The sequence below is a fragment of the Spea bombifrons genome, chromosome 3 (assembly GCF_027358695.1).
Source record: "Spea bombifrons isolate aSpeBom1 chromosome 3, aSpeBom1.2.pri, whole genome shotgun sequence".
NCBI classification, from domain to species: Eukaryota; Metazoa; Chordata; class Amphibia; order Anura; family Pelobatidae; genus Spea; species Spea bombifrons.
This window is the reverse complement of record NC_071089.1, coordinates 21,095,091-21,108,319: the sequence shown is the minus strand read 5'-3', so window position 1 is coordinate 21,108,319 and position 13,229 is coordinate 21,095,091.

The window sequence follows — 13,229 nt, the reverse complement described above, 5'->3', positions numbered from 1 at the left end:
GTGGCAAGGTCTGTGAAGGTCCATAGAAGATCATGAAGTTGTCCAACACAGACCCCAGTAAATGCTCACCAAGACATGCAGTATGATTTTGTTCTTTGCATCATGTATAGAATATTAATTGACTAAAAGTATTTGACGATTTTCATGTTAATCTTTAGGAATAAACATGTCACAACAGGATAAATGGACTTAATATCAAAAATGCCTAAACTAGCTAAAAGTAACTAAAAATGTGTAACTGGCTTTACTTGCTGACCAGCAGATGGCTCTATAAACAGGAGACTGAGATAGCCGACCCTCTCTGGATCTCTTTGTAAAGGAGTTAATAGTGAAAATGGGGAATTTTCCTTCCAGAAAAGTTATCAATCATGCACGGTTCTATACTAACGACATCTATCATCATCATCATCATCACCACAAGGAATATGATATGAAGAAAATACATCATTATATCATCCGAGCCCAGCAGCAGCACCGTTGTGCCACTAAATCAGATGGATCGGAGACAATCAGTAATCTGTGTTGGTGCTGGGTAGGCATCCCACTGATTTCCACTATATATCTTTTCTTCGGTATTCAGGTTCCTCTTCGTAATAGAATAAAAAAAACGAACAATACTTTTTTCAGTCATCGCTATTTTTGACAAGCTCACTGGTAGAAGGACTATCTTATTATTCAACTATTTTAACATTATTTATGTATGAAGTCTCTCTGAAATCTAGATGTATGTACTGCCAAAAAAAAGCAATTAGGTTAGTAAACCTATACTGTTTCTGATCTTTCTTTAATATGACTTTCATTAATTTTTCCCACTGCTGATGTAAGACTTACTGGTCTGTATTTGGCAGCCTTTCATGTAGTACTGGCTCCAATTTTGTGGAACTACTCCTGTGACTAGTGGCTGGTAACCATATTTCCATCGTTGCATATATTACAGTTTACCCACCTAAACCACTTTTCAACGAGAAAAAATAAATCCCAAAGCCTCATTGACGCAGAGTGTTCACATACTAGACATTGTGGTCCAAACGATGCAGTTCTGTAAGTAAAGGGTAGACCACATGTCCAATATCATTATAAAATACACAAAATATGTTATTGTAACGGATCCAAAAATACCCAAAACATTTTTAATGTATATTGACTTCTGCAACAGCTGCTCCAACATCTACTGTAGTTTGTGCTCCTAGGGTCTTATTCACTAAATAGTGAGTTGTGTATAAATTGCATTTAATTGAAAAATGTCTTATTAAGAGTAACCGGACAGGAATATCCTGTATAACATGCTGAAGTAGTCCTTTCCCTTACATTGGGCTTTTTATTCTTCATATCCCGGTACTCCACCTTAGGTGACACGGAAACATTCCGGTCTGGGGTGATTCAAACAAACCCTGTGCTTTTTACCCTTGGGATGCCCTAGCAGCGGCCACATTCCCACCTCTGCTGTTCCACAGATCAGTTGCGCCCATTGAGACAGATGTGATTATATTGTGCTTTACTGAGCCTACGTCTAACTCTGGAGAAAGGGCAAAGCTCTTGACCGATTGTAGACATTATCTCATTTTCTAGCTGCAGCTGTCACCCTAGATGATGACATTAACATTTTTAACACAGCTTCTAACGAAATGCCATGTTTGTTACGTAATTGGTTATTTCCTATTAAAACTTTTATTTGCTGTATTTTCACCTAAAAAAACAGTTACATAGTATCATTCTCCATTAACGCTTACCCTTTACTCCTAAGTATCGGGGAATGTCTATATGTGTTGCGAACTCTGTAACTCCTTTTCAGATTAGAGGAAGATTAGAGGATGCCATCTGTCTAAAGAATAGACAGACTAGGACTGGGGTGTTTTCTGAATCCAATGGGATGTCAGTAAATTTTGTTTATAGTAAATGTTAACAGTTGTTTTCATTTTTAATATGTACGGTTTTCCTAAATGTATATGAATGAGATGGCTGTATCATTATATATGCAATTATGTTATCCACTCCCCTGTAACTATGGATGCGCCATTTAAAGCAGCAAAAACATCTGCTTTCCAACATTTCAAAACAGCCAAAGGGGGCACTTTTGTTTTTGGTGTAGAAGTGTGTCTAGGTGTACCATTTAATCTATAAGCGCATTTTCTTCTGTACATAATATTGTGACTTTTGTGGAACATTGCAGATCACTTCTATAATTGCTCATGTTACCAAAGAGTAAATTAATGAATTACCGTATTTATCGGCGTATAACACGCACTGGCGTATAACACGCACCCCCATTTTAACAAGGAAATTTGAGTAAGAAAAAATAATTTTAACTTGGAAGCTATGAACTTAATGTTGGAATAATATTTATTACATTATAACATTTATTATAACATTTATACCACTTATAAGGCAAATATGAAAGAAAAAGCACCTCTTTGAACAAAAAAACTGAACAAAAAAAACTTCATCAGAATCACTGCTATCTGGGAAACCACACACACACAGTAAGACACACACACAGTAAGACACACACACTCAGACACACACACACTCAGACACACACTCAGACACACACTAAGACAGACTCAGAGACACACACAAACACACTCAGACACACACTCCCTAACCCCCCTTCTCAGGATCTCCTCTCTCATTCCCTAACCCCCCTTCTCAGGATCTCCTCTCTCATTCCCTAACCCCCCTTCTCAGGATCTCCCCTCTCCCTCCCTCCCTAACCCCCCTTCTCAGGATCTCCCCTCTCCCTCCCTAACCCCCCTTCTCAGGATCTCCCCTCTCCCTCCCTCCCTAACCCCCCTTCTCAGGATCTCCCCTCTCCCTCCCTAACCCCCCTTCTCAGGATCTCCCCTCTCTCTCCCTAAATCCCCCCCCCGGTCACTTACCTTCAACTCCTGTGTTGGAAGCGTGAGGCGTTTGTCTCGGGTGCCGGCGCTTCACAGCTGAGCGCCGGCACTTCACAGCTGAGCGCCGGCGTCTGACGTCATATGCCGGCGCCCAGCGTGAAGCGCCGGCACCCGAGACAAACGCCTCACGCTTCCAACACAGGAGTTGAAGCGCTGAGGCAGGCAGCGGCGGTGGCCGCCGTGAGCAGAGGAGTCCTGGATTTCTGTCAGTCAGGGGGGCCCGAGAGTTGCCGAGCGGTCGTCTTCAGCAACCGCTCGGCACCCCTTGGGCCCCCCTGACTGGCAGAACTCCAGGGCCCGGTTGCAGTTGCGACCCCTGCGACCCCGGTAGTTCCGCCACTGGCTCTAGGATTTATCGGCGTATAACACGCAGGTAGGGTTTCAGCTTCATATTTTAGTTAAAAAAGTGCGTGTTATACGCCGATAAATGCGGTAATTAATTAATTATAACCACCCAGCTTCTTTGAAACACACATATCATCCCAAAAAAATATGTATTTCCTTAACCCCACCTTCTGTTTGTGTTCTTAACACTCCACTGTATTGTTTTTTTTTTTGTTTTATTTTGTAATATGTTTTGTAACATGTTCACAGTTATGCAATGATCTCAGAACAAAGGTTTCCAGCTAAATTCCAATGAATTCCTTCAGGGGTGAAATGCTTGAAACATAAAACCGAAACTCTGTGTCTTGGCTGTCCATACCAATTTATTCAATAAAGAAAAATCAGACCAGGCAATGCAGTTTGTTAACCTCTCCTGTACTTCATAGTTGCAACTGAGCTATCTTTTCTTCTTGATGAAGAATTCGGAATGAGATTAAAAAACTAGATGAAGAAAATGTATGACTAAAGGCTATATTACAAAAACCCCCCAAAACAGAATTACACAAATTATGGTGGTATGTTCTTTAAATGCTATAAATATTTTTCTTTATTGTCGGTCAAATTCCCTCACTACATCAACCTCTACAACTTCTGCTGGGAGGTCTGATATAAATAAAATATATTTTATCCTCAGGCCATGATAGAATCACTTTTTGAAATATTCACATTGGACGTCATATGGGTGTTGTCCACTAGGTATAAGGTTTGGTAATTAACATTATTTAATTACAGTTAAACAACAACAACAAACTCTTCCTGTATAGGCTGATTGCCTTTTAGGATTCCCATCATATGCTTGTCTCGATACAAGGGGTTAGATTAGTTATGGAGGATAACGACATCAAAACTCATTTGGGTGAATGGAGTCTTCAGTTAAAATTGATATATTTTATTGGACCAACATAAAAAACATGTCCAGTTACATAAACTTTCAGAACCTCAGTTTCTTTTTTTATAGAATGTTTGCATTGGTTTTAAACAGTCTATTCTAAAGATATAGATATATGCTAAAGTTGAGCGTAACCAATGCTGAGCTTTGGTTCTTGGCTTTGAACCAACTATGATGAGCCCTGAGATTAAATCTGATGTTAGTGTTTGTAGTCTGGCTAATTTTTAGTTGTATCCCAACTCTGTTGCAATCTGTCCCGCTATAGAGATATCACACTGAGCCAGTGCTGTCTAAATATATGGCAATCAGGGTTCAAACACTGGATTTCATCATATACCAAGGTTGTACTTTGTATGGCGTGACACAAATGCCAGAGAACTCACTAGCAATGTGCTTTTACATTATGGAAAAAATAAGCCCTGTAGGGGCTGGAAGGGGAGTATGTAATATCCCGTTTGTATTTACCTTTTTTCCCCCAAGGTGTGGACTTACAAAGTAAAACTTCCATGGAACCCCAGGTTTTTTTCTCTTCTTCTTTTTAATACACACAGAGTCAGTATGAACATTTACTGGTCAGTAAGCAGTAAATCCATATGTTTGAATTGACTACCCTGTCTGCTTCCTGCACAGCCATTCCTGGTGAAGCTGACTAATGTGCGCTGAGCGCATTATGAGGAAGTTTACTTTTTGAAGGCTGGTTGCAAAGACAGCACAATGTACAATAATCACACAAGTACAGTCCTACCTTGAATAAATCAAAGTAGGTAGCAAACCATAGACAAGACAATGGTGAGAAACCAAACCCACCTCTAAAACACAAGGTCAAACAACACATAAATAAGGAACTCTGGCAAGCCACAAAGCACCCTTAACAAAACACATTAGGCACCATTCTTCTATGGCATCTTCTGTGTGAGTTACTAGAAGAAGGCCATACAAAACCTAATGCCAGAAGAGTTCATTTTCCAGAGAGACTGCGACAAAGCCTGTGCAAAAGAACACTGTCAGAACTGATGTAGTGAAGTTTTCTCTGCTAGAATATACTGTGAGCAATGTCTAAATGTGCACAGCCCTATAGCATGCGGAAATGTCCTTATAGAAAGGCCTTCTTTAATGGCCATCCATGCCATGTTTTTATGCCTGGTAGTTAGTCTGCTAGATGATTAGACTAGTCATTAGACACCAGACAATCTCTGTTGTGGCATCAGAAAGCCCTGGAATCTGTTCCATTGTGTCCTTAGCTCCTTCCAGTTGGTGTTCCTCCACAAACCTGGAAACACCCAGGTAAAACCAGTGTAACAGTTGTAAGGGATAGTGATGTCCCACTTGTCCCATTTCAGGTAGGGGTAGGCAATATAAGGACATCATTGACAGTAACTGTCATTGGAGCTTAATGGACATTTAGTGAAAGGTCTACCACAAAGCTTATTGCTGCCTATCTGAAGGTGACAATGTTGCCAAATCTCTGCAGTGTGTGTCTATCTAATGGCAAACTGTAACATAAAATACATTTATGTCAATGTGGACACGTCTACAATTAAAACACAAAGGTATCACTTTTTGATTATTTACCCAGGTTACAAGGGCTCCCTTATTTGCATATGCCAAAGGTTTTCGACTCAGTCATTTAACACCAGATAGGATCATAAGTGCATGACCTGAGCATTGCATGAGTTATTTGCCTCATCAATCAGACTTGTGCCTTATTTAATAGGTCTGCTCATTACATAGTTCCTGTGTGTTGATTGCGATTAATTTTATAAAACTTTAGATATAAGTGGTACAATAGTTTGTTAACTGAAAGTGTGCTGTGGAATATAGATGTCGGCTCTCAGCCATGCACAGTACCTACAAAACTTTCTACAAAGGGTTAAACAACTTATTTCTTTGCTTGACCCCTTATAGCTACATTTGTAATTATTTGCAAAGTTTAAATGTGATGTTCATTATGAGTTTGCTCCTTTAGCAACTTTTATGCATATGATCCTTCATACAAAATCCAGAGCCATGTCATGGCCAACTTTTATGTGGATAGACAAAGTAACTATTCCATGGCACTGACGTTCCTGAGAAGACTTGTGAGAGTCACTGGCGACTAATTAAGTATAAAATATTTGCCCATTGCTACCCACCCTGTAGTCCCAGGAACCCGCCAGTTAAATATGGATTCCATACCTGTTACCAGATAATGTTTCTTTATCTACACTCACTTTACTGTTACTGAAATCTGTATAGAGCTCCATTATAACTACAGTATGGTTAAAGATCCTCTTTAGTCTTCCTCGATTCCAAAAGACACAGCTCAGCCAGAAACCTGATCATGCAGAAGACTATTCAGTGGCTAGACGGAATCCAAGTGGGATTACCGCTGGACCTAACTCTGGAAGACTATCCCTCTAGTCTTTCATAACGATGGGACAAAGTGAGATAGAGAAAGTAACATGCAACCCTATGTGAAGGACAAGACAGCAATCAGATAATCCTAAACATAGGGCACTCTGAAGCAGCAATAAATGGAAAATAGAAATATATAAGGTATTGGTGACATGCATATATAATTCGAAGCCAACATGAGGAAATGTCATCAGAACCTGGCACACTAGAAATTCTACGTGTGTAAAAGGCCCTTGGCTTGCCAGGAACCACGGCTTGGTTTCTAGTGATTTTAGGAGGGGTGAACAGGGTGATCCTCTATATAACAAGCAGCACTGTGGGTATTTTCTTGAACAAGTTCAAATACAATGTATTTAATGAAAGAAATTTTGAGTGCAGAGGTCTAAATCACAGTTTGCATACTGGGGTACCTTAGGCAGCAGAACTAGTGCTGGTGGGAGTGGGTCTTATCAACTGAGGGTCATCGCAATCTGCAAATGAAGCCTCCCTAATGAATAAGCTCTGCATGTTGTGGGTATTGCTCATGGCATTACTGTGCATTTACAAAAAAAACTTTTATGATACATTCCTGTTAACATAGTTACTTTAATAAAGCCCCCACATTCACTGTAACTGCCCCCGTGGGCACCATATCTGTATAATATAGCAGCCTCTGTTGAGTTCATTCCGCATTCTTCTTTCTATTACAGTAATTAGCTTCTCTTTCTTCTCCGCATCGTGGGATTCGTTATAATGTGTGGTTAATATCGTCGGCGTGGGAAGTAAATGTTTTTAAAGCACATAAGGGGAAGAGGTAATCTTAGCGTAGTTTTTCTTATATGCCCATAAATTGCTATAAAGCGGGAAGACATATTATTTAATAAAGCAGGTCTAAAGTAAAATGACTGATGCTCTGCATCATGCATTTTTAATAATCTTCCCCAGTAATGGAGAAGTATTGTGCGGCCTGCCCTAAAGTATCTGGATAATTAAATGCATTAACGGTACATATGTTTTACTAAAAAGGCCTCATTGTTGCTAGATAGACTATTATGGGTTCCTTACATGACATTTTATAATCTTTAGCTTGTATTTTGGTCAATGGTGTCTTTAGTTGAAGATACTTTTGATTGGTCTAACATCTGAAAAAGAGACCTCAGAGTCCTGAGATCTTTTTCAATGACCCAATCAAAAGGTATCAATGTTGACTAAAGACTCCATTTTCATTTGAGTTCATTTATATATTTTTTCTTTTTCTGGTCAGTAGAATTATTTGAACATAATATTCCAGCAGTGAGAATGGTTTTCTCCTCATTCTGTCCGTGGCAAGCATTCAAACCACAATACAGAAATAGGAACAGAGGCAACCCTAAAGTGAGACCATTTAAACAGCGTTAAGTTCAGTCTGGTAACAGGATCCTCGATTTGTCCTTCAGTCAAACTTCTAAGTTCATGACAGAGAACGTTCTGTAATGTGAGGAAGTATTTGTCCTTTTTATGGACACTTTGAACATCTCACGGATCTTCAAGAAGTTAGAGGTTAACATTTTCGTCATTTGTGCATTTCATAAATTATTAATTAAGGGAGACGGTCATTGGCTTCCAATTCTGGTAATTATGGAAATACAGGCACCAGTCTCCTTGATGGCCATGTGGTGGCCTTGCGCTAAAATACATCATCATTTCCTAAATGGATTTTCCTGAAATTTAGCATTGTGTAAAATATAAGGAAAACCAGAAGAATTTATTCTAAAATAAAACGCAATAAAAAAAAGGAGTCTTCAATAGAAATGAAAACTATCATTACTTTGCAGAGTGTTATACACGGATGGCTAATCTCCTATTTTCTGATTTAGGTGGCTCAGGAGGCCAGAAGAAGCACCAATAATAGTTAACCGGTAGACAAGCCAAGGTCACAAACATGAGACTCACAAGACATATATCTCATAGATGACAGTAAAACATGGATCAAATTACTGATATAATATTTTGGGTGTGATCATCCCCCGGCTAGTCAGACCATAAAAGACAAGGCGTTGACATGAGTTTAGTTTCTTTATCATTTGCCGAGCTCATTTTGTATGTAAGATCCAGCACAACCAAGGATTAGCTGTAAAACTGTGAGCCAGCTGTACTGTGCTTCTTTAATTGACCTTTCTTAATTAATGTCACCGTGTTACTGAAGTTGTCCTGGAGGTATCATGTAATCAAAGTTTAGAACAACAAATTCTTCACTTTATTCAATTAATCTTCAGCAGACCATGACCCAAGCTGTCAAGAAGACAACGAGAAGAAGGAAATACGCTGTCTCCTGGCTGCAATGCACCTCCTAGTAATTGACTTTTAAATTAACTCCCAATAACTTGCTGTGGTTTTTCTGAACACATCAATAAATGTTCCTACATTTAGTAAAAAAAAAATAGTCTCCTAGGTACATTTTAATATTCATTTATAGTCTGCAGTCTGCTCACAGTTCCCTTGCCAATATATAAATAAAAGACTGATTTAACGCTAAATCTGCCTTTTTAAGGTTTCATTCTTCGTATTTTAGAATTTATTTGGATATGAAGACCTGTGCAGGTGGGAATGATGGGTGTAAAGTGTAAGCTGAGGATGATGTCATGTTTGAGGCAAAGCTCATGGCTCCCAGTTGAAGAATGGATGACAAAATGTGAGGATCAAGAGCACCATTCAGCTGCTAATAACTGAACAATATGTGGAGAACAACACACCAGACAGGAAAATGTGTAATTTGATCTATACATTTACTAGAAATGTAGCTAATGCAATGAATAGAAGCAATTGTACCTAATAAAAGGGTATCTTTCTATTGTTACTCCAACCCAATCCATTTTTCTTTTTAGAAACAACATACACAAAAGTGTTTTAAATGTATAATTAAAAAGATATGGCAACAAATGCTTGTGGTAATGAATATTACGTCATCACATATTATGTGGATATTTTCAAGAGAAGAACAAGTCTTCTCCGGCCACTTCATTCTATGCAACCGTGTAGCAAATAACATTGGTGCACATGACATGTTACCAGCTGAGATAAAACGTGCCATCATGAGCACCCACATTTGCCAATGCATATAACCGTATTGGTCCAGAAGAATATGGAGTCTAAAGAAGAGGCTTCTGAGATTCCAGGAGCTTATGTGACTCTACATCTTTTTCTATGTTGACCCAACAAAAGGTATCAACTTCATCTTACTGGAGGCCATACACGTTGGGCTGTGACAAACCAGAGGGACAAACCCGAAAATTTTGGAAAACAAGAAATGCTTTATTATATGGGGAAAAAAGCTGTGAGTAGAAAATGAAGGTCAAAATAAGAAGGGATAGCACCATACTTGACTTTTTATTGTAAAGCTGTAGTTTAACTGTGATGTTACAAATAATTTCCTTTTGTTCAATTGTGAGTTAGGAATCTTATATACTTAACAATTTAAGGAGAGTTCCACAGATGGTTTCCTTTCATTGAGCAAAGCATTTTGAGGTATATATTGTGTTAGTTGCATTGCTGGTAGATTTATAACCAACGAATATTTTTGTTTTCTCTTGCCACATTTTTTTCACACTGTTCTCTGTATCATAACACATTGAATTTTGTGTGGTCAGGTAAATATGTTATTTTGTAGTCACAAATGACCCATTACAGTAGTCGTGGATGCAGAGAGCACATAGATATGTGTGCTCCACATAGTAAAATACACGTGGTCTACAGTTTACGTTCGATAGATCTATGTTCTATGTGGTATGTTTCCTTGACAGGTGCAAATTGCTTTTCAACCTTCGCTATATGATACTTCTAATATATTCGTAAGTAAAAAGCAACTAGTTGACTAGTGAGTCCTGGACGATAAGAACAAAAAACAAACCACCGTTAATGTATGTTGGGTACAGAGCACTTTCAGTATTCAGTAGCTAAGCACTTGTAGATAACAGCCCAGCTGGAATGTGGCTTCATGTCTAAGAGTTAGATATCCAGGGCTGTCTTTATACGTAGTATGGCCCTGGTTAACCTTCCATAGTGGCTGGCCTCAGGGCAACTGTCCCTTTTGGCCCTCATTAGCACCTGCCACTGGAGGAGTGTCAATCCCGATTTACAACAAAAAAACAACAAAATAGGAACCTCTTTGCTCAAGCTCCCATTATAATGAGATGTATCCACTCAAAGAACAGAAGGAGTTCCAATAAATATTTCCACTTCCACTTTGAAGCTGTTATGGTGGGTACAACTGGTAAGTAGAGGTAATGAATAAACATTAGTACGAAGCATCAGAGTTGACAGCAGAAAAAAAAAACAAAACAGAAAGTCACAGTAACTTGAGTGGTGGGTTGAGCGTAAGTTCTTTGCTCCAAAAATAGTGCACACCTAAGCAGGCAGCTCTCAACTGGATGAGTTCCTCTCTACCATGTGCTGGGCAATGTTTGTGCGACAGGTGCAATAGGACTGGTCCTTGATCCTCATTACTAACCTCATAGAGGGTGGCCTGGTACATGGTTGAACCTTGACAAAGGTCAAGATGAACTCAATGTCTCTTGCCAAACGTGCACAGAGTTTAACATTTTTTCTAGCTGGCTCTGTTTTATATTATATTCCAGGGGTGACCTTTGGAGTCATAAATGGCACAGCGAGGAAGGGAGTGTCGAAGGTTCACAAGGATGCCTGCGTATTTCTATGGATTTCGGGCCATCCTTGTATATTTAATAATTCAAACCACCCACACAGGTATAATACTTGTTCATTTGTGGTATTGGAATGTGTGCTTTTTGTTTATCGCATATTTTCATGTGGCTCTCTCTTACTAGGTGGTATAATAAATGATTTTATTAATTGCTGTTTAATCGCTTTTTATGCTAAGGGTGGCCAGTCCAGCCATTTAAGACTGAATACCTACATATACATAATCTTTGTCCACTTGGTGAATTATTATTAATGCCAAGTACTGCAGGGGTAGGCTTCTGAAAGACCAATTCTTATCTCCTGAAGACACATTCATATATTAAGCCCTGATTTGAACACCCGCTTACATACACCTACCCAACTACACCTAGGGTGGCAAGTGAAGGTGGTCAGGCTCCCCAGTTTGCCACGGCTTGATGGGCTACGTATGGAAATTTCTCACTTGCATTTGGCTAATTGGCTTTCTTTGTCTCTGTTACTTCACTATGAACTTTAAAGGTTTTGGGTACAGTCACTTATAAAGAAGGGATGTACAGGGCACAATGTATTTGAATGCAGCCTTGCATTGTGTACATTAAATGGATATGTCTATGTATTAAAAAAGGATGTATGGAGGGGTCAGACAGCACAGGAGGCTTTAGGTTGTTAGGGGTCCTAAACAAAAAGGTTTACGGGGGCTCTATAATATATGGGACAAGTAGATTAATTAACCTAAAATAAAGACTACAATATGTATAATCAGACTGAGCGAAAGGACTGCATTAATTACAGGAATCTATGTCTATCCCCTTCCATATCCTCTAAGCCTTCTAAGGCATTAAGCAGCTGTTTATTATCTTTAGATGATAGCGCCAACTCTGGCCATAGGTGGGAAAGAGTTTAACATGGGTCTAGATTCATAGAGACAAACGTGGATCCACTGCGTTTATAGCTCCTCCACCAATACCTACCCCTGGAAAAAATAGGTTGTATTAATTTAATCACATTCCCCTACCCTCTTTCATTACAGTATGCACATGAAACAGTATCATATAGAACTTTTATTCCATTGTGAGACTTTTCTCCAGTATTATGCACCCGTGGGAATCCTTGCACTTTCAAGAACCCATGTCCCTTTCTCACATTTTGGGGCCGCGTAGTGTAATAATTTACAATGCTATTCTTTGTCTGACAGCTGCGTGGTACGGGCCCGTTCTCAAGTCATATGTGTCTTTGAGACATGCTTCACAGAGGTTATGGGACAGATAATTGTCTTCACTAGAAGCCTTGCCAGCAAAGATCTGGGATTGCAGAATATGAGACATGAGAACAGGTCTAATCTTTCACTGAGGATTAGTTTAAATAGAGATTTGAGAGCTGTCCGCGCCATGTATACTGGACATACGGAGTTCAGACAGGTAAATACCTGAGGGGATTTGCAGTCGTGTAACATATATTCAAAATATTTTGGGGAAATGCATAGTTTTCTAGACAGAAAACCAGCATTTGTTGGACCAGATATGATTGGACACAACTCCCATTATTTACGGTGTGACTGTGTACCTGGAAATATAAAAAGTGGATTCTTCACCAAAAATGAAGTGATAATTAGCCAACAGTAAATCATAAAATTCTGCAAAGTAGGTCTAAACCTGTACTACAGCCCAGGAGGACAACCAACAATATTGTGAAAAAAGGCCTTAAATTTAAATATTCTAGATATAAGATAAGGTTGGGCAGACTAGATGGGTTGCCGACACGTCTATGTTTCTATGTTTAAACATTGGATAGATCTCATAGTACTGAAGGCAGACAGTCAGCAAGCTGTCTATAGGTCTCACCGCACTTTCCATCTACAGTCCCCCTGGTACTGAGAGAACGAACCCCATCAGATCAATGATGTGGATATTGTGAGACAAATGGTTGCTGGAAGTATACCTTGAACTGCAGATGCACACAGCAGGCATTTCAGTTCTGCTCCTTTTTGTTGGGGGATTGGGATTAGGTACAGA